Genomic DNA, 22,382 nt, shown 5'->3' with positions numbered 1-22,382 from the left:
AGTGGAGGGGCTTGGGGGACTGACGCGGCGAGCAGATCCCTCTGTTAGGGGCTTCATAAATGCTGGCTGATGGACAGGCCGAAGGAGAGTCAGACTTGGGAGTCAGAGGCCCCGGCTTAGAATACTGCTTCCTACCTGGATGACCTTGAGCAAATAAATCCCTTTCCCATTTTATGCCTTGGTTTCCTCCTTTGTAAAATGAGTTATTGGACTAAATCAAGGGTGGGGAACCTTAGGCCTTGAAGTCATATGTGGCCCTGTACATCCTCAAGTGCGGTCCTTTGACCGAATCCAAACTTCATAGAACAAATCTTCATATTAAGGGGATTTATCTAAAGTCTGGATTCAGTCAATGGGCCAGACTTGAGGACCTAGGGGTCACATGTATAGCCTGGACTAGATGATCTGAAATTCCTTCCATCTCCAAATCTGAGTCTAATAATACTCTGACCTTGGGCAAGCCACTTAGTCTCCCTGGACCTCAGTTTCCTCATCTGTAAAATAGAGTGTTGGACTAGATGACCACTAAGGTCTCTTCCAGCTTCTGATCTTTGATACTATAAACTTGGGACTAACGACTATGGGAAAAACCAAACCAAACCTATGGAGGTGACCTCTTCTGTCTGTCACCGAGGAACCCTGGAGTCAGGAATTTGGAGCCGAGATTAGATACTGGAGGACTGAACCTGACCCTAGGGAACCTGTAAAGAGGCAGGTCTTGTGGCTGCATCTAAGGAAAACTTCCTAAGGAACCTAGCGCTCCCACAGTGGAACCCCAGGAGGTAGGGGAAAATTCAGGCATGATTTTAAGGAAGAACTTCCTAATGATTGGAGCCTTCCTAAAGTGAAACTTACCTCCTGGGGGTGGTGGCTGGGTTCCTTTTCCTCAGACTACTCAGACAGAGGCTGCACATCTACTTCTTGTATTGCCACAGAGGGGATGCTCTTTCTGTATAGCTGCTAGGTTCCCTTCCAACTCAAGCGATTCCATGATTCTGTGAAGGGGGGAGTTTGTGGTTACTGGAAGCGTGCAATCAGAAGATAAATGGTCAGGGATGTTTCTGAACAGGAGTGACCTTTGAGGTCCCTTCAGTAATAATTGAAATATATTATAGAAGACCTTAAGGTTTACAAAGCATTTTCTCTGACATTCAAACACTTACCCAAACTTGGCATGTGCTTTAGCTTTCACTTGTGCCTTCAGGTGCCAATTCCCATGTAGGGATATCTTCTTCTGATACAGGATGACAATTCTTTAGTAATTTCTGGTCTTCTAGAGTCTCCTGAAACATTGGGAGGGATTCAGGAAAAAGGTCAGTGGACTTGCAGTCAGATGTTTTTCCTTTGCCACTTTTCTTTTGAGGATGCCCCAACATTTCGCCTAAATTTGGGAGAGTTTTGCCATTCCTTTGCCCCATAAGGTTCTTCTGGCCCCTTCTCGTCAGGGATGCTAGATTCTTTCCATGCTGAAGAATGTTCACTACTTAATCAGTGTCCAGAACCTTTTCAGTGATGGTCACTACAATCTTTCCCCACCACAGTGGTTGATTTCAGCAGTTGCTGTGGCCAAAAGCAATTCGTCATCTGACACCCAGCCTTTTGGGCTATGCATCTCCACTCAGCTCAGCAGACCCTTGGGAGACAATCTCATTGCCAGGACCACGTTTAACGCCCTTTGAGATGGAAACCTTCAGGTTTCTGGCTAGATGATGCTGTTTTGCTAAACTTTGAGAGTAAGGACTCACTTCCACATCCCAAGAGGTATTGGAGAAAGATCCAAGTGCAGGAATAAGCTGCAATGTGAGGGACAAATCGGGCAAACAAAGACCTCTCTCTAGGTCTATTTCTTTATCTGACAACCAAGGGAGTAAGCTGCAAGGGGGGGGGGCAGACACAAGGCCAGGCTGTTTCATATACTATGCTTGTCTTGTCTCTTAGGATTCTTTTTGGTACCATCTGTGCTCTGACCAAATGGACCAGGCTGTACCCTCTGCTTGTTTACTTACCTTGGTCCTCCATCCCCCTGTGTCTGGAATACCCTTTCTTTTCACCTCTGCTTTCTGAATCCCTGACCTGTTCTTGGAAAGTCCAAATGCCACATCCAGGAAGCCTCCCCTGATGCCCTTTCTCTTCTTTCTCTTTGGTAAAGGCCTTGAAGATCATTTATAATATACTAATCATGTAATTGAAGGTTACCTTCCATCTAGTTTTTTTCTCTTTAAAAAAATTTTTGTTTTAATCAGCTAAGATCCACCTTCTCACCCTCAACCCACCACCCAGTTGAGAACATAAGAAAAATAAGAGCCATTATACCCGCATATAGTCAATCAAAACACGTTTCCACATTGGTCATTTCCAAAGAAAACACTGGGGCAGCTAGGTGGAGCCACGGTGCACAGAGCGCCATGCCTGGAGTCAGGAAGGTTGATCTTCCTGAGTTCAAATCTGGATTCAGATATTTACTGGTTGTGTGACCTTGGGCAAGTCATTTCACCCTGTTTGCCTTAGCTTCCTCATCTACAGAATGAGCTGGAGAAGGAAATGGCAAACCATTCTAGTACCTTTGCTTAAAAAGAAAACACCAGCACACCAGCAGCACCAAAACCCAAACCCAAAAAAGGTCAGAAAGAGTTGAACATGACTGAAAATGGCTGAATAACAACACTGTTTGTCTCATCCTGGATTCTCAGTCCTTTACCTCTGTATCAGAAGGCGGGGAACATGTTTCTTTGTTAGTTCTCTGGAGTCCTAGTTAGTCATTGTGATGATAAAAGTTCATCACAGCTGTAGCCAGTTACATTTACATACCACAACTGGTTCAGCCATTCCTCCAATTTATAGGCACCCTGACAGATTTCCATCCTTTGCCACCTCAGAAAGAGCTATAAATGTATTTGGACTTCTTTAGCATTTGTTTTGCTTAGAATGAATCCCTCCCTCTAATTCCTTCTCCTTCCTCTTCTTTCCCTCCTGTTTCCCTATTGAGTGAAATATATTTCTGCACCCAATTCTGCAAGTGTGTATTTTTCCTTATTTTGACCAACTCATCTGAGAATGAGGTTCAAGCGTCAGCCACTCCCCATCTCCTCTTTGTATAGATGTCTATCTATTTGTGTATACTGTTTATGTGAATAATTTTCTCTAAACTAACTTTCCCTTCTCCCCCGCCCATTCCCAAGTGTATTCCTCTTCCCCTCTCTTTCCATTTTTTAATAAAGATTATCAGCACATAGAAGAACCGCCTCTAAGTTTGTGTGATTGGATACCCTTAAGGAACCCTAATAGGGTTCAGAGGGAACACATGTATCATCTCCTCATTTTCAAATGCAAGCAGTTTATCCTTGTTTCCTCATTTTATCTTCGTTCATTCATTCTTTTCACTTCTGGGTTTTACTTCAAAGCTTCTCCCAAGCTCTAATCTGTTCATCAGGAATGCTTGGAAGTCCTGTTTCATTAAAGGTCCTCCCCGATATTCAGTTTTGCTAGGTAAGTTATTCTTGGCTGTAAGTCCATAACCTTTGCCTTATGGAATATCATATTCCAAGTTCTCTGCTCCTTTATAGAGGTGACTACTAAATTGTGTGTGACCTTCACTGTGGCTCCTTGGTATTTGAGTTCTTTCTTGTTGACTGCTTGCAGTATTTTTTCTTTGACCTAGAAGGTCTGGGTTTTGGCTCTGATGATCCTGGAAACTTTCATGTTGGGGATTCTTTCAGGAGGTTTAAAAGTTTCTTTTACTATTTCATGAACTGTGATGCCTAGGCTCTTTTTTGGGGGTTAGTTTTCAGATAGTTCAGTGATTCTTTTTTCTTTTTGCAGGGCAATTTGGGTAAAGTAGCTTGCCTAGGGTCACAGGGCTAGTAAGTGTTAAGTGTCTGAGGTTGGATTTGAACTCAGGTCCTCCTCACTCCAGGGCCAGTGCTCTATTCACTGCGACACCTACCCCCCTCTAGTTCAGTGATTTTTAAATTTCTTTCTCCTTGACCTGTTTTCCGGGTCAGTTGTTTTTACTATGAGATATCTCACATTTCTATTTTTTTTAACTTTTTGACTTTGTTTTAATATTTCTAGTAGCATCATGAATTTGGCTTCTATTTGGTCCATTCTAATTTTCAGGAAGTCTATTGCTTGGACAAGGTTTTATGCCTCTTGTGCCAAGCTGTTAATTCTCTTTCCAGTTCTTTCTTCTATAGTTCTCATTTCTTTTCTAAAAATTTCCTCAAGTGTTCTCATTTTGTTCATTAATTTAAAACTGAAAAAAAAAAACCTCTTGCTTCATGACTTCCAGGAATTCTAGTTGAGTTGGTGCCTAGGCTTTGTTTTTCTCTGAAGCCTGGCTTGCAGATGTTTTGGAGTCCTCCTTCTGTGTTTGTGTCTTGAGCATCCCAGCCACCATGACAGCTCATTATAGCGGGGTTCTTTTTTGTTTGTTCATTCTTCTAGCCTGCTTCCTGACTTTGGACTTGATGTTAGGGCTGGGCTCTGTGGCGCTTCTGGAGGAAAGGTCTGCTTTGAAGTACGCCAGGATCTCAAGGATAGGCTAGAAACCTGTAAGCTTTCCGAGCTCCCCAAATGGTCTGATCCAGCGCAAAGCATGCTAGCTGCCCCACTGGTCTTCGCTCTGCAAGTTCCTGACCCGGATTTAGGCTTGAGCATGAGGATATTGCTGGACTCAGTCCTGTTAACCAGCTGGAAAGCTTTTCGGGTTCCGAGTGGCAGGTTCCCCTTTGGTCTGGGATTCTGGTCCCGGCTATTTCTCTGCAGGCTAGTGGAGATGCTGGAAATAGAGCCCTGCTCTGAGTCTGGAATATGAGCCAACCTGGAACTGCTGCTGGCTTCTGTCCAGAGTCCAGATAATGGAAACTCCTCTGCCCCAGAAGGTCCCCTTCTCACTCCTCCCTGGATCTGTGACCTCCAGAACTGGATAGTGGGTCACCACGATGCCAGTGTATGGAGACCTGGTGTGTTTGGGGACTCCCAGTAGGGATGGCGGACCTTCTCTTGCCCTTGTGCACAATCTCTCCCAGGGAGCTGTCATCCTTGGGTTTGATGGGCTATTCCAATAGTCCCCACTTGGACTCAAATACTTCCAGTCCACAGAGCTGCCAAAATAATCTTCCTAAAGCAGAGAGAGTCAGTGAGGGAAGGTGGTATAGAGACCTAGCCTTGGAGTCAGGCAGACCAGGATTCAAGACCTGTTTTTGACACACAACTTTCTTCATTTCTCTAGCACTTAGCACAGTGGCTGGCATACAGTAAGTGCTTAATAAATGCTTGACTGACACTGTGACCCTAGGCAAATTATCTCACCTCTCAGTGACCCTCAGGCAGTGATAAATTGCAGAGCAGGGTTAGAGGGAATGTCCACAGCAGGAGATCCCCATGCAGTTGAAATCACAGATCTACACCAAAGAAAAGATTCTTATCTCCATTTTACAGATGAGAAAAGTAAGATTTGGAGACAGCTGGTATGGAGAGGAAGTGGAATATAGCAGCAAGTCACAGAACCAGGATGTTTGAGCTGGAAGGAACCAATGGGGATGTTGGTTCCCAGAAATAAGATCTGGGCTCCTTTCCTTCTCCTAGAGAGCCCCTTGGAGGTCCTGTTGAAATGGTACATATTATGAGGCCCCACTCCAGGGCCACCTCTTCCATGAAGCCTTTTCTAATTCCTTCCAAGCTGGAGGTGCTCTCTGAATTTCCCAGCACCCCATCATAATACATTTTTCATATCTTTCTTATGGCCTCTAGCCCCATTCAGATATTTTACTCCTTATATGATCTGTTTCTTCAGTATTTATTAAAGTGATTATTTTGTGTAGGGGCTTGGGCTCAGTGCCAAGGAACCCTCTCTACAGGAAGTTTTCCTTCAACCTCTGCTTGAAGAGCCCACTATCTCCCTGGGGTGCTAGGATGAAGCCAAATGTTGGTCCTGCCCTAAAGGAGTTTATAGTCTAATGGTGGGGGAGGGTGAAAGAAGAGGAGTAGAGAAGACTTCTTCACAAGGTGTGCACAGGTGTAATGTTAAGGGGACATAAGATCTTCCTTGGCCATTAATAGACCTCATGTGGAGTGCATTAAGGGAAGCTTGATTAGGGGAGGCTTGTTTTTCAAGAAGACCCCTTTTCTTGCTTTGTAATTAGGCAGTGGGTCACGAAGATTGTGATGCCCTCTGACCTTGAAGAAGTGTATATATACTCTGAAATTAGCATTTCCCTTTGGGGCTCACTCATTGGAAGAGTTTTTGCGTGATTTGGCCAGATGAGACTCTGGGTAGCTGTTAAGGAGCCCCCCCCCCCCGGCTTTGAAAAACCCAGATTTTGGCACTCTTTTCTCTGGTAACTATGTATGTATTGCCTTGGTCGGACAGTTAGATCTGTTAATCTGTGCTAATTTCTCAGACAGTTAGAAGCCCTGTGTGTTGGTCTTTACTTCTCTGCTTGTATTTTCTCTGAAGTTCTGGGTGCTGACTTTTCCCCTGAACTAGTGAATGTAATTTAAAAGGATTGTTGACTCCTTAATAGCTCTCTTTCCTAGTAAAGCAGATCTAAGAACCTGTGCTAGCAGCCATCCCAGGGATGCCAGTGTGGTTGCCGCTACAGCAGAGCATAAAATTTGAAGTCCAATCCTGGCTATTCTATTTGTCAGGTGAAGTTTGGCAATTTATATTACTGAACCTTAGTTTGCTCATCTGTCAAAAGAGAGAAAATGAGATGGGATTGAATGGTTTCAGATATTCTTTCCAGCTCTGCTGTTCTGTGATTCTGTGACTTGATGCTACTTCCCATTTCATCTCTACTTTTTCTCTGAGTCTCACTTTTCTTATCTGAAAGATGGGTTCAAGAACCCTTCCTCTGTTTTTTTTTTTTTAAAGCAATCGGGGTTAAGTAACTTGCTCAAGGTTACATGGCCAGTTATTTCTGAGTGTGGTGCTAAGTATCTGAGCCCGGATTTGATCCCCAGGTCATCCCGACACTGGAGCCAGTCCTCTTACTCGCTGTGCTACCTGGCCACCCCCCTTCCTCTGTTTAAAAATGAATATTTTACTTTTTCCCACTTACATATAAAAATAATTCATTTATTAAAATTTTGAGCTTCAAATTCTTTTCCTTCTCCGAGACAGTCAGCAATTGTATAGAGGTCATACATGTGCAACCATGCAAAACATATTTCCATATTAATCATGTTGTAAAAGAAAACACAGAACAAAAAATTGTGAAAACAATAAAATGAAAAGTAGTATGTATTCGGACTCCCTAAGTTTTTTTCTCTGGAGGTAGATGGCATTTTTCATCATGAGTTCTTTGGAATTGTCTTGGATCATTGTATTGCTGAGAATAGCTTAAGCCATTCACAGTAAATTATCACACAATGTTGCTGTGTACAATATTCTCCTGGTTCTGCTCACTTTACTTTGCATCAGTTCATGTAAGTCTTTCCAGGTTTTTCTGAAGTCAGCTGCTCATCATTTCTTATAGCATAACAGTATTCTATTACAATCATATACCACAATTTCTTTAGTTATTCTTCAATTGATGGACATTGCCTCAGCTTCCAGTTCTTTGCTACTACAAAAAGAGCTGCTATAAATATTTTTGTACAAATAGTCCCTTTCCCCCCTTTCTTTGTTCTCTTTGGGATATAGACCTAGTAATGGGTCAAAGAATATGCACAATTTTACCTCCCTTTTGACATAGTTCTAAATTACTCTCTAGAATGGTTGGATAAGTTCACAACTATACCAACAGTACTTTAGTATCCTAATTTTTCCACATCCTTTACAACATTTATCATTTTTCTTTTTTTGTCATATTAACCAATCTGATAGATATGAGATGCTATCTAACAGTTGTTTTAATTTGCATTTCTCTAATAAATAGTATTTTAGAACATTTCTCCATATGACTTTAGATAGCTTTAATTACTTTGTTGGAAAACTGTCATATCCTTTGACCATTTATCAATTGGGGAATGACTTGTATTCTTATGAATTTGACTCAGTTCTCTATATAGTTGAGAAAGGAAGCCTTTATCAGGGACATTTGCTCTAAACAAATGCCCCAGTTTTTTGTTTTCCTTCTAATCTTGGTTGCATTGTTTTTGTTGGTGAAAAAACTTTTAAATTTAAAATAATCAAAACTATCCATTTTACATCTTGTAATTCTCTCTACTTCTTGTTTGGTCATAAATTCTTTCCTTATCCACATATCTGACAAGTAAACTATTCCACGCTTCTCTAATTTGTCCATGGCATCGCCCTTTATGTCTATATTATGTATCCATTTTGACCTTATCTTGGTGTAAAATGTTGGTGTATACCTAGTTTCTGCCAAACGGCTTTTTAGTTTTCTCAGCAGTTTTTGTCAAGTTAGTTCTTGCCCCAAAAGCTTGAACCTTTGGGTTTATCAAACACTAGGTTACTATGATCATTTACTACTGTGTAGTGTGTCCACAAGTCTCTTTTCTTTTTTTTTTTTTAAGCAATTGGGGTTAAGTAACTTGCTCAAGGTTACATGGCCAGTTATTTCTGGGTGTGGTGCTGAGTGTCTGAGCCCGGGATTCGATCTCCAGGTCATCCAGACACTGGAACCGGTGCTCTTACTCGCTGAGCCACCTGGCCGCCCCCACAAGTCTCTTTTCTTCGCCAGTATTGAATTGTTTTGATGATTACTGCTTTGTAATGCAGTTTGAGATCTGGTGCTGCTAGACGGCCTTCCTTCACATCTTAAAAATTAATTCCCTTGATATTCTTGACCTTTGTTCTTCCAGATGAATTTTGTCTCTATTTTTTTCTAGCTTTATAAAATAATTCTTTGGTACTTTGGTATGGAACTGAATAAATAAACTAACAGGTAGAATTGTCATTTTTATTATATTGGCTTGGCCTACACCATGAGCAATTAATATTTTTTCCTATTTTTTTAGATCTGACTTTATCTGTCTGAAAAGCGATAAACTCTGCCTCTTAAGGGATGGTGAGAACCTCAGATACAACAGCATGCTTTGAAAACCTAAAGGCATGATAGAAATGTCAGTTATTGGTGTTATTACAGAAGGTGAGGCTTGATGAGGGCAAAGGAGAGGAGATAAAGATCTTTGGAGACAGGTACAGAAAGCATCTTATCCAACTGGAAAGGGACTTTGGTCCTCTCCTTTGCCTTCATTATGTCTTGCTTTCTCTAGTAATTAGTGATAAAGGCAACTTATATTTGTCAGGCACTGGGCAGGCGCTCTATCACTTTTTACTGAATGGAGGTTGCCTGGAATGAGGTTTCTTGTAACCCGAAGCTTCTCCTATTGGATTTAAGTCCCAGTTTGGCCTGGGACCCGAGTCCTGTTGCTTCCCTTCTCAGGACAAGTCGGCACGAATTCATTAATCGCCTCCTGAGACACTAAGAAAGTAAAAAGCAGTGGTCTCTGCCCTCTAGGGGCTCACAGTCAGATAAGGGAGACAACACTCAAACCAGGAACAAACCAGATAGAAACAGAATAAATTGGAGGCAATTTTTAGCATTCTCCGAGTTTCCTCCTATGTAAAATGAACAGGTTAGACCAGGTGATCTGTAATCAGTCAATGAACATTTATTAAACACCTTGTAAGTACCAGGCACTATCCTATGTCCTGGGTATCCAAAGGCAGAAGTGTCTGCCTTCAGGGAGCTTACAGTTGGGGGGCATACTTGGGCATGCACAGAAGAAATGTGGGAGGGGACTTTAGCACCTGGGGGGATTCACAAGGGTCTTTTAGCCCAGGTAAATTGGTGAACCTTTGAACCAAGGATGTCATAGCCTGCTCAATTTACAGTTGAGATCCAGAGAGTGAAGGGTATGATCTGTAGTGGCAGGGCAGTGGGCACCTTTTCCCTGAGGGTCCAAGGTAGGGCTTTCATCCCAGCTCAACAAAATTGTCAGTTTCCCCTGGTGGGACAGTCCACTCCCATGGAAAGAACTCTGCACGTGGTGGCAGAAAACTCAGTTCAAATCCCAACTCTGCTGCTGGTGACTGTGCTGGTGGGGCTACCCACCACCCTAGGCTGTGATCAGGAAGAGTGGTCCAGGGAGACAGTCTGGTCCAATTCCCTCATCTACCAAGGAGGAAATGAAAGCCCAGAGTGGGGGAAGGGACCCACCCAACATGAGCCCACAATGAGTGTCAGGGCTGGGAAGCCAGGCCTCAAGCCAGGCCTTGGTGAGCAACCTTTTATAGGACTGACTGTTCTTTGGAGAGTCAGGCATGACTAGCAAAGCATCTTGTTCCCATAGACTTCAAGAGTAGTGCTTTCCTGGGGCTGCAGCGGGAGGAGGGGGAGAGGAAATACAGATTTGAGCTGTTTTTTCAGAAAAGTTGGGTCACTGGGTATCCCATCCCTGGGACCAAGTTTTTGTTCAGGGGGCAATGTAAGAAGTGCTTCTGGGTAAGCTGTCCTGCACTCTGTGCTTGCCTGGGGGCTGAGACTTGGGTAGGATACAAAACACCATTGTCTGCCCAAGTGACTTCCCCAAGGTCACATGAACAGGATGTGTCAGAGCCGGGATTAGAACCCAGGTGTCCCCTGACTCCAGCCAGGGCTTCATCCACTGTGGCAGGTCGCAACAACATTGTGAAGTGGTTGTGTACTATTAACCTTGTTTGACAGATGAAGAAACTGAGGAAAAGCAATGCATCCAACCGGAGCCTCTCTAACAAGGCTCTTTCTATTAGATCCCACAAGATTGAGAGATAGACAGACAGAGGGACAGACCCAGCAGGAAGGACAGAGAGAAAGAATCAGAGACAGAAAGGTATAGAAAGAGAAGAGAGACAGAGAGAATGAGACAGAGACACAGTGTGTGTGTGTGTGTGTGTGTGTTAGGGGGTGGAGCGACCTGGTCAGGATACCCCTGCTCAAATGATTTCTCCTGTCCCCTCCCTCCTGCCCCCATCTCCCTACACTTCAGTGATGAAATCAGAGAAAGGACATGTAACAGACACATCTCATGTCTTAAAGCAAATGCAAAGGATTTTCACTTTGTGGTCCCTTTAAGAGGCATGACCTTCTCTTTCATGGAATTAGAAGAGGGGCTTGCTATTGGCTAGCCAAAGATTGTGGACACAGGGGATAGCCTTTAAAAATCCAATGTGGCAGCTTTGGACTTTCCAGGAAGTATCAAGGGTCTGAGTTGCTTGACTCTTAGCAATCTGAAAAAAAGTCTCCTGTGGAAGAACCCAGTTCTTGATAGAGGAATCATTCTTTCCCTTTCTCTTTGAGAGGAGATTCTCTCTCTCTCTCTCTCTCTCTCTCTCTCTTTCTGTCTCTGTCTCTGTCTCTCTCTGTCTCTGTCTCTCTCCGTCTCTCTCTCTCTCTGTCTGTCTGTCTGTCTCTTCCCTTGCTCTCCCTGCCCCCATCAGTCGTGGCATCTTGCAGTATAGTTACTACATATCACACCTAGGGAGAGCACCAAGTCAGCAGTGCCAGCCCTGAGCAGAGTGGCCCCTGGAAACAGAGAGCAGAGTCAGCTATGGATTCAGACAAGAGCTGATCCTTAAAGGTGCAGTACAGCATCTTTCATCTTTAAACAGCTATAACTCCATGGGGGCTAGGGACTCTTTTTTTTTTTTTTGGAGTGGAGGGGGAAGGCTAGGCAATTGGGGTTAAGTGACTTGCTCAAGGTCACACATAAGGGACTCTTTTAAAGGTGACAGTCTCTATCTGGTTACAGATAGAACTGAGTTGGTTACTCTGGAAACAATTAAATGTAAATTTCATTTTTCTCCCACACTCAGCTAAGCTCAGGAAAGGGGCAGGAATGGGGACTTCTACTCAGATAGAAAAGAACAGAAACAAGTGAAGATGTAGCTGATGCAGAAACCGATGAGTAGGGAATAAATGCCTGTAAAGCGTTTGCCACATGTGAGTGATTATAGCAGAGGTTGATTACTCCATCTCAGAGCTGTTTCCTCCTTCTGCTTTGTCATGAAACATGAGGAAGTCAAAGATAATACAATGAGTGAGGTCTTTTGGTTGACTGGGAAGCCAACTAAGGCTGTCCTACCCCCTCAGCTCTGTCAGCTGTAGCAGAATCAATAGACTGGACGAGACCTGCCTCTCTCTAGGCCTCAGCTTCCTTACCCATAAAAAAGAGGGGATTGATGGCCTTTAAGACCCTTTCCGGTTCTAAATCTATGAACCTCTCTGGGTCTAAGTTTCTACACTACCCCTACCTCACACTGTTGTATAGATTCATTTACGCATGGAACGGGGGAATGCTTTATCTAAATGCTCACCAAGCACATGGTAGACGTTGAGAAAACAGTGGTTAAACTGAGTGGAATAAGACTACATATAAAGGCAGCCTGGGTATTGGATAGTCCTGAGCTTGGTGTCGGGTTCAAATCTCCCCTGGGACACTTAGGGGCTATATGATTCTCGGAGAAGCCATTTAACCTGATAGCCTCAAAGAACTCTTATTTTTTGCCAGGTACTCAGTCAAGAAACACTTCCTAACAATGAGGGGAAGGGGCTACCTCAAGACTTGGTGGGTCCCCCCTCCCTGGAAGTCTCCTGGAAAAGTCAGGATATCCTTTGTCAGGAATGTTATAGAGGGGATCCTCTGTGAGTTGGGGGTTGGGGCGAGGTCCCGTCCAGCTCAGAGATTCCAACATCCTCTAAACTGAATCAAGATCCAGGGATCATAGATCTGGTACCTCTAAGGACACCTAGCTCCCTCCCCCTCTCATTTTACAGACACTGAGACCCAGAGGGGAAATGGCCACATAGGGCCTCTGATTTCCAAGCTAGGGCTTCCCACTATCTCAAATGCCACAATTACATGTAAGCTGATGAACCCTAAAGACTTCAGATGTCCCTGGCCTAGAGGCTGAGTGCTAGACCTTTACTGGGGGCTGGGGGAAGTCACAGGGGGATTTCTCCTCTTCTCTCCTCCCTTCTTCTTTCCTCCTCCTCCCAACCCAAAGCAAAGTCAGCACTGACCTAACCCCTGGGGTCTCCGGGATAGTTTAGTAATCTGAGCATGGAGCAGTGGGGGACCAGGGAGTGGGATGTTGCCTTTGTGGCCTGGGAACTCTCTGTACTTTTCTGGACTTCAGTTCTGACCTGGCTGGGGGGCCTCCAGCTGGGAACTCAGGGCCCCTTTGTTCCAACCGGAAGCTGGGCTCTTCATTCTGCTTTCTCTGAGGAGCTTTACAGGGCTGTGGGCAGAATGTCAGTTGTGGTTACAACTGGCTCTGTGACTGAATGAATCACCGGGGACCACAGGCCCCATGGGAGAACCCTGCCCCCCTCCCTTCCCCTTCCTAGCACCCCGTACTCAGCACCCTCCACACTCAGAACCTCTAGCTGGTGTTAATCTAGTGCTTTAGAAGTTACACAATTCTTTCCTAGAAATAACCCTGTGAGGTGGATCACCTCCATTTTACAGAAGAGGAAGCAGGCTCAGAGCAGGGAATGACATCCAAAGTTGCAAGGTTTAAGGAGTAGAGTCCAAGTCTGGGGCTGCTAGTGCATTTAGGGGATCATTAGGTGAGAGGGGCAGTGAGTAGGATTCTGGACTTGGAGGCAAGTGGACCTGGGTTCGAATCCTACCTCAGATTCTTACCAGCTGGGGAACTTGGACCAAGTCACTTAACTTGTCTGCCAAGTTGGTTTCCTTAGTTTCCATATCTGTAAAACAATGACCCCTAAGATCCCATCCAGCTCTGAATCTGGGCTCCTATGTCAATCTGGGCTCAAGTTCAAAGGCCTCTAATACTTGCTTGGTGACTTTGGATGAGTCTCTCTCTGTCCTTCAGCTTTCTCTTGGGTAAAGTCAGTCAACAAACACTTCCTATGTGCCAGGCATTGGGCTAATTACTGGAAATGCAAAGAAAGACCAAAACAATGATGATGCCTGCCCTCAGGGAGCTTATAGTCTAATGCAGGAGATAGTTACAGAGATACAAGGTCACAACCTCAAAGGGAAGGTCCCAGTATCTGGGGATCTTCCAAGGACTTCCTGAGGAAGTGGTATTTCAAGGCCTTGGATATGATGATTTCTAAGGACCCTTCCCACTCTAAATTTTACTATCCTATAAGATTGCATGGTTCAGGGCCAAACTACCCCTGAATAGATTGGTTTCCCCCATCGATCTTGGGTAAATGCCTCTTGTGAGCGAGGCCCATCCCTGTGGTGGGACACAGAAGGGATCATGATGATAGAAGCCTGGAGGTGGGCTATGGGGGTCCCCAAGAGGATAACGTATAGGGCTAAGGGTGAGAACCCAAGTCCTTCTTCTTCTTCTTCTTTGGAGGACAATTGGGGTTAAGTGACTTGCCCAAGGTCACAGGCTAGTTTTTGTGTTAAGTGTCTGAGGCTGCATTTGAACTCAGATCCTCGACTCCAGGGCCGGTGTTCTATTCACTGCACCACCTAGCTGCCCTCCAAGTCTCCTTCTTAACACACCCACATTATAGTAAAGGAGATGGACATGAGCACCAGTGCATCCAGTATAAACCATCTTGTCTCAACGAACATGACAAGGTCCAAAAGGTGTTACAGTAATGATGGCGTGTATATGACGCTTCCGGGTTTGCAAAGTGCTTTACAAATATCGTCTCATCTGGTCCTCACAACCACCCTGGGAAGTAAGTGCTATTACTATCCCCATTTTACAGTGGAGGAAACTGAGGAAGACAGAGGTTAAGTAACACACCACTAGTAGGTGTCTGAGGCTGGATTGGAACATAGGTCTTTCTGACTCCAGGGTGGGCGCTGCACCCACTATAGTGCCACCTAGCAGCCCCAGGGTGCCACTTCTTAAGCAGAGGAGTGACAGGGTCTGGCTTGTGCTTTAATATAATTTTTCCACTCATGTGGAAAGAAACTTGAATTGAGGAGGCCCATTAGGAGGTAACTGCTGTAGACCAGAGGAGAGGTGGAAAGGGTCTGAAGTAGGTTGTTGTGGCATGAATAGAAAGAAGGGGATGAATGAGAGAGATGTTAAGAAAAAAAATGGTCAGTCGCAGTTGCTGATTGGATATGGGGACGTAAGAGAGGAAAGAATTGGGAAGGACCCCCAGATGACAAACCTTCATTATTAACAAGAGGGTGGTGCCCTCAGCAGAAACAGGGAAGCTTGGAGGAGAAGTGGGTTTATTGGGAAAGATGATGAATTCCATTTTGGACATGTGGAATTTGAGATAGGAGAATTTGAGATGGGATATCCCGAGGGAAGTATCTACTAGACAGTTGGAGAAGTGGAAGAGAGAGGCTGGATGGGTGATTTTGGAACCATATTCATAAAGAAGATGGCCAAATCCTTGGAGACTGATAAGGTCACCAAGAAAAGAAGGGTCCAATACTTAGTCCTGGGGCACACCCTACACATGGTGGGGTGAGACAGGGATCATTGTGGGTGATGTCTTGACTCGCCCATGAATTGGATTTAAGTAAACCAGAACTCCCTGTCAACCTCACTCTCTCCTTCAGAGCCACAAAAGTCCAGTGGCAAGATGTGAGTCAAGATGACTGTCTATGGCCTAGGATGCAGTGGATGACCTTGGTTTTTCTAAATTAAAGTCTTTCCCAGGCCTCATTTTGTCTAAGGCAACACCCATTCAGTGACTAAGACTACATATGAATTGAGACAAAAGTTTGCCTAGTTTACCATCACCAAAAAATGTCATGGATCATGAACCTGAGAAGGAGACCAAGATGGAGTGGTTGGATAGGTAGGAGGCGAATCAGGAGAGAACAGAGAGAAGAGGGTGTCCTGGAGGAGAAGGTGGTCCAGAGGGATAAGCCTGAGAAAAGGCCGTGTAGCCACAAAGGGGTCACTGGGGACCACAGTGAGTGATGGGAACAGAAGCCAGATTACCAGGTGTTGAAGAATGAGTGGGAGGTGAGAAAGGAAAATAGCTGACACTTTTGTGGGGCTTTAAAATGTACAATATTAGATATATTATCTAATTTGAGCAAGTCCCCTGGGGACCTCTCTGGGCCTCAGTTTGATTTCTGTAAAATGAGAATAACAATCCCTGCCTGGAGAAACTGAGACATAAACCATACCCAAAGCTGTATTTTGTTTTATTTTTGTTTTTTGGTCTTTATTTTTTGAGGGAGGAAGGCAAGGCAACTGGGGTTAAGCGATTTGCTCAAGGTCACACAGCTAATTAAGTGTCAAGTATCTGAGGTTATTTTATTTTTTTGAGATTTCCCAAGAATAAAATTCTGGGGTGGAATCAGTGAGCCTTATTGAGAAGCTGAGCCTTTGGAGTCAGGCCCTCAGAACTTGTTTCCCACTGAACATTAATTAAGCACCTACTATGTGCCAGGAATGGTGACAAGTGCAGGGGATAGAAATAAAGGTAAAGGCAGTTGCTGCTATTGAGGAGATAACAATCTGAGGGGGGAGACAGCCTGCCAATATCTGTACAGAAACAAGACCCATGCGTGAGGCATTGGAAACAATCATCAGGGGAAAGGCATCAGGATGGAGAAGAAGTGGGAAAGCCTGCAGGTGAGAGCTGGAGGAAGCCAGCAGGGGCAGATGAGGGGGGGGAGCATTCCAGGCATGGAGTCTGGGGATGGAGGAGCAGCAAAGAGGCTGGGATCACTGTCCTGGGGAGATGGGGCTGGGGGGAGGGGAGAAGAGAGGGGGGAGGGAGACAGAAGTGGGAGAGAAAGGGGGAAGGAGGGAGGGAGAGAAAGAGAGAGAGAATAAATAGTGAGAGGATGGAGGGATAGGTAGAACGGTGAATGTGTGTGTATATGAATGTGTATATACATATTACATACATACATCCATACATGGGGAGAAAGAGAGAGATGGATAATGGATATATAGAGGGATGGGTGGGTAGATGAATGTGTGTGTGTGTGTGTATGTGAGTGTGTGGTTTAAGAAGACTAGAAAGGGAGGGAGGGAGCAAGGTATGAGGGGGAGCTTTAAATACCAAAGACAGTTTTCAGTTCAGTCCCAGAGATCACAGGGAACCATTGGAATCCGCTGATGTCGTCAGACCTGGGCTCCCTTTTCTCCTTGGGCCAGCCCTTGCTGACTGTCGGTATCCTGGTCCCCAGGTCATTGTCCCTCCCTTTTCAAGGAGCCCAACACTCGCTTTTCCCCTCTTCCTCAAGTCCCAAATTCCTTGAAAAGCATGGCAGTTCAAATCTTGGGCCTGTTATGGACCCTTTGGGTCACCTCTGAATGGAAGTTAGATTAAATCAGGGGTTGGATTAGATGATCTCTGAGCTCCCTACATAAGGAGTCATTGCTTATGTGACCTGCCCTGTGCTGAGTGCTGGGGATACAGAGAAAGGAAAATCCACCCTCCTCACCTCCCCAGCAAGTCACAGTCTGATGCAGGAGCCAACATCCAGTGTTTCATACAGACTTACACGAGTATGTGTTCATTTGTCTAAACGGAATATAAAAACGCTCCAGGGCTTTACCTTACCTTAAGCTTGGTGCCCAGCACAGAGGAGGGATTGAATACATTTTTGTTGGATGATTGCTAGGGAGGGTACACAGCAGGCAGGGTGGTGGTCTTCAGCTGTGCTGTCTGTGACTTGGTGGGAGAGCCTTACCCTTGCCTCACTGGAAATGCCTCCATGGCTTAGATGACCCAGAATGCCCCTTCCACCTTGCCCATTTTTCAGTCATCCAGTTCCGTGTGGCCCTGGCCCATCTGGACACATGCAGGATGACTGGAAGAATTCAGTGAGACCAGACTTGAGAAGAGAAGGGTACTTTCTACCAGGCGGCATCTGAGTTCTCCCTCGGGCATCGGGCCCTGGTTGCCCACAGCTGCCTACTCCTCTCTCCTTGGCCTAGGCTGACCCGGGGTAGTTACTGGGGAACAGTGACCTCCCTCTTCTCTGAATCTTATTGGCCCATAGAACTCTAGGGGACAGAGCGTCCTGCCAGGCTGGTCCCTGGCCAGGGTCCTGAGCCAGAAGCCTCCTGCATCCCCTTCTCTCCCTTCCCCCCAAACTCCAAAGGCCTCTCTACTGCCTGTGGGCACTGGGGCAGCTGAGATGGTGTGATAAGTGATCTACATGGCCACTGGGGTCCCTCCAACTAGACATTTTGTGATTCAGTGGATAATGGCTGGCTTTCAATTTTTTTTGCAAAGAGCTTTGCATACATCATATCATCAGAAGCTCATAATGTCAGTGTTGTCATCCCTCTTTTATAGAGGGTGAAACAGGGGGGAGAGGAGAAGTGACCTGCCCAGAGTCACCCAAAGGGTCTGTGTGGTGCATTTGGAGCAGGCTTCTGCCTCCCGGGCCAGCAATCCAGCCAGCGCCTGAGCTGACTGCTTTGGGGTGAGCAGTAGAGCAGAAGGGCCCTCCAAGGCCCTCAGCCCTGGGCCATTCAGGGAGCATTTATTTGTTTTACAATAAAATCTGGAGGCATTGTTTGTTTTTCCATCACTGACATTTTTCACTGTATGTGTATCCCCTCCTCTTTCCCTTCCCAGAGAGTCGTCCCTTAGAATAATAGATTTAGAGGCTTATAAAGCATTTTATATTCATTATCTCATTTGATCTCAAAACAAAGACTAAAAAAGAAGGGAAGAAAACAGTTCAACCAAAATAACTGACATACAGAAATAACCCGAGTTGTTTGCTGTGTTCCAGACCCGTAGTCCCCCCACCTCTCCAAAAAAGCAAGAGAAGGGGCCTTGTTTGGGGCCAAAGTTGGGAAAATGGTTAAAGATGAAAGGATCTCTGGCCTGGGTAACATCATCCTCATCCTCATCTAGCCCCCATTTCTCTAGAACTTTCCTCACAACAGCCTTTCCAGGTAGAGTGTGCAAGTGTTATTGGGCCATTTTATAGATTGGGAAACTGAGGCCCATAGCAAGCCAAGAAATGGCTTGTCCACTGTCTGTCACCTGACTAAGAAGTTTTAGAGCTGGCCTCCAAGCAACAATTCTGACTCAGATCTTGGGGCTCTAATTTCAACTCCTAATGCCAGGGCTGTTTGAACCCTCCCCTCCCATCTTCTTGGGAGAGGCCCCTGCCAGCAGGAAGGCAGGCAGGTCTCTCCAGGGGGAGGGGCCAGGCTGTCCCAGGTGACCTGGACACCTGGGTGAGCCTTTGATCTGGGGGGGGCGGAGAGGAGTTGGGCTAGCTGAGGCCCCTCCCAAAGCCAGCTGCAGTTCTGGGTCTGTGACTACTGTGGGCTGGTTCTAGAGCAGGGGCCCAGGCCGGGGTCCCTGCCTTCCCCAGACTGGTGAGCTAAGGAGCGGTGGCACCAGGTGGGTTAGAAGGTGACTTTCTCTTTACACCTGTGCTCAGACCTCCCCCTGTTCTTCCAGGCTGTCAAGGGCGTTTCTGACTGGCCCCGGTTCAGTGGAAAGAGGCCTGGGCTGGGAGCCAGGGCACGTGGGTTAAAGTTTCAGCTTTGCCACTTATGACTGGGGAGACTCTGCACAAATGACCCGAACTCTCAGAGCCTCAGTTTCCTCATCTGGAAAATGGGCTTATCTTGGTCATCTCGAAGGGCCTTTCTTGTCCTGATCCTATAGCCGTATGTGTGTGTGTGTGTGTGTGTGTGTGTGTGTGTGTGTGTGTGTGTGTGTGTTCTTTGTATACCAAGAGCTAGTCAGGACCTCCCAGTCTGCTAATTAATTTTGTTTCACCTTGCCTTGTGCCTCGGGGTTCTTTCCATGTGTGCTGACTTGGTCTCCCTGGCTGGATTGTCCTTAGCTCTGGGTGAGAGGCCATGCTATTAGGTTTAGAATTCTAGGAGGGGGGGGAGGGTGTGTGTGTGTGTGTGTGGGGGGGAGGTCCCAAGCAGAACACGAAGGCCTCAGACCTTCAGATAGCCCCAGCATCCTCTGTTCTCTTTCCCAGCATCAGCCACAGAAGGGACCTTAGAACACAGGACTCTGAAAGGGGTCTTGGGGTGTAATCTGCCAGACCTGGAAAGAACGTGAGCGAATGCATAGAACATGTATGCAGAATGTTAGAGATGGAAGGGCCCCCACACTGATAAGGGCTGTCTTTGGAGTCAGATGTGTATTCAAATCCTGACCTTACTGCCTGGGCAACTCAGCTAGCTGTCACAGTGGAGAGAGTACTGAGAGTGGAGTCTGGAAGGCCTGAGTGCTAATTGTGTGACCTTGGGAGAGTCAGCTGTAAAATGGGGAGCCTAATAGCACCTACCTCTCAGAGTTGTTATGTGAGATAACATTTAAAGTTTCTTTACATAGTACTTGCACATAGTGTGTAATTAGTTACCTCCCTCTCCTCTCTATATGACCTTGACCTCTCTGGGCCTTGGTTTCCTAGATGGCCTCTAAGATCCCAGCCTTGCTCTAAATCTGTGGCCTTAAGATCATGAGTCTAACCTCTTATCTAGAGAGGAGGATGTGTGAGCCCAGACAGAGGAAGGGCCTTCCCTAAGGGGTCACAGAATGGGGCTGGGATCCAGGACCCTGCTTTAGTGATGGCTTTAGACTTCCAGAGTAAGCTTGCCCCGACCAGGCACAGTGGTTTCTTATGGAAAGGAAAGAGGTAGAGCCTGGATTGCAGCCCAGGGACGTTTCTGGGCTAGATAGGATGGATAATGCTCTGATTGGAGGTTTCCCAGGGTGGCAGGTGCTGGGAAGCTGAGGACCTGGCAGGGGAGGCAAGTTGGGGCCCTGAATTAAAGGGTTCCTTGTGCCCAGCCCCTGAAGCTCTCCTTTGCCCCTACCTGCCCCTTTGCTTCTGCTGCTGTAGATTCCACCTGGGCGGGAAATCAAAGAGCTGTCCAACTTTCTTTCCTCTGCTAACAGCCTGTGATCTCAGAAGGCTGATGGGTTGCCCTGCTCTGGGGGCTGTGGAAAAGTACTCAGTGGTTGGGAATGCAGAAAGGTGGCATGGGCTTGGCCTTCCCTTTTCTTTCTTTCTTTTCCCTTCTCTCCTTTTTTTCTTCCTTCCTTCCTTCTTTCCCTTCCTCTCCTCTCTTTTTCTTTGTCTCTCGCCTCTTCTCTTTCCTCTTCTCCTTTCCCCTTTTTCCTTATCTGACTCTACTCTCTCCTCTTTTTCTTTCCTTCTTTCTTCTTTCCCTTCCTCTCTCTCCTATCCATATCTCCTCTCTTTTTCTTTGTCTCTCACCTCTTCTCTTTCCTCCTCTCCTCTCTCTTCCCTCTTTCCTTTTCTGCCTCTACTCTCTCCTCTTTGCCTTCTCTTTCTCTTCTTTCTCTGTCTTCCTCTTCTCTCTTCCCCTTTCTTACTTACGTTTCCTTTCTCTCACTTTCCCCTTCTTTTCTTTCTCTGGTTGTACTTTCCTTCCTTCCTTTTCCCCCCATGTCTGTCTCTCCTCTCCTTTCTTTCCAATCTCTCTTATTCTCTCTCTCCACCTCTGTTCTTTTCCCCCATTTTCCTCTCCTGTGAACCTTCTCATCTTCCTGGCAGGTTCTCCTTCCCACTTTGTGGGTTATTAGCCCCAGAACAGAGCCTGTGATGATGACAAACGATATATTTGACTTTTAAGGTGCTTTTTAAAAAAGGCCCCTCCCCCAACCTCTGCTCCCCTGGCCCAGAAGTGGGTCACTTGCGGGGTGATGGTGAGCGGGCTGCCATCTCGAGGTAATGCATCTGGTTGCCATGGGGACCCAGAGGCAGCATCCGTCAACAGCCTTAAAAATTTGACAGCTGAGTGAGACTGAAGATTTTTAATGAGGCCAGACACTTAGTTCCTTTCAGTCCCCTAATATTCTAAAAATACTCCATCCATCTTGTTAATATTTCCAGGGTCTCCAGGGTGTAAATTAATGTGGATAACTGAGGCACGGCCCTTGGGGGGTTTGACACCTGAGAGGCTTTGTCTGAGAGGGTGGTGCTGCCAGTGGGTGGGCTGTTGCACAACAGGGGGCACCAGCCTTAGTCCTGTGGCACGTGCCTGTCACCAGCCAGCTCTCCTACCCCCCTCCCACTGAGCCAGGCCTGCCTTTCTTGGAGAGGGCGAGGGAAGAGAGGAAGAAAGGAATCAGGGGAGAGGTGGAGAGAAAGGAGAGGGGAGAAGAGGAGGGAAGAGGGAAGGAGAGATAGGGGAGAAAGAGAAAAGGAAAGGGGAGAAGTGAATGAGTGGAAGGGAAAGAAAAGGAGAAAAAAGAGGGTGAGGGCAAAGGAGATCATGATATTTAAGGTTGACCAAGCCCCTTGTTTTATAGGTGAGGAAACTGAGGCCAGACAGGGAAAATGACCTGGTCAGAGTCAGTGGTGAAGAGGAAAAGTGAATGGGGAGAGCTCATTCTAATTCTAAGGGGGACCCTGGAAGCTCAGCCCCACCTAAGGTTCCCTTCCACCCCCAAATCCAAAGCCACCTCTCCTTTTCCCATCCCCTCGTCTCCTCCTTAATTTCCCCATTAGAGAAATGTCCTTAGGCATGGCCAATGAGTTGATTC

At 46.0% G+C, this 22,382-nt stretch overlaps 1 protein-coding gene across 3 annotated transcripts in view; it reads left to right on the top strand.

Moving 5' to 3' along the window:
* The window catches only part of LOC138164953 (acyl-coenzyme A thioesterase 11-like), an 87,753-nt gene that overhangs the window by 1,251 nt on the left and 64,120 nt on the right, over window positions 1-22,382 (top strand). The window lies entirely within an intron of this gene.

This window comes from Petaurus breviceps, unplaced genomic scaffold (assembly GCF_028583685.1).
Source record: "Petaurus breviceps papuanus isolate PSGF00001 unplaced genomic scaffold, PetGlider_PUasm1.0 207, whole genome shotgun sequence".
NCBI lineage: Eukaryota > Metazoa > Chordata > Mammalia > Diprotodontia > Petauridae > Petaurus > Petaurus breviceps.
The sequence above is the reverse complement of the archived record's forward strand: the minus strand, read 5'-3'. Positions and strand labels throughout refer to the sequence as shown.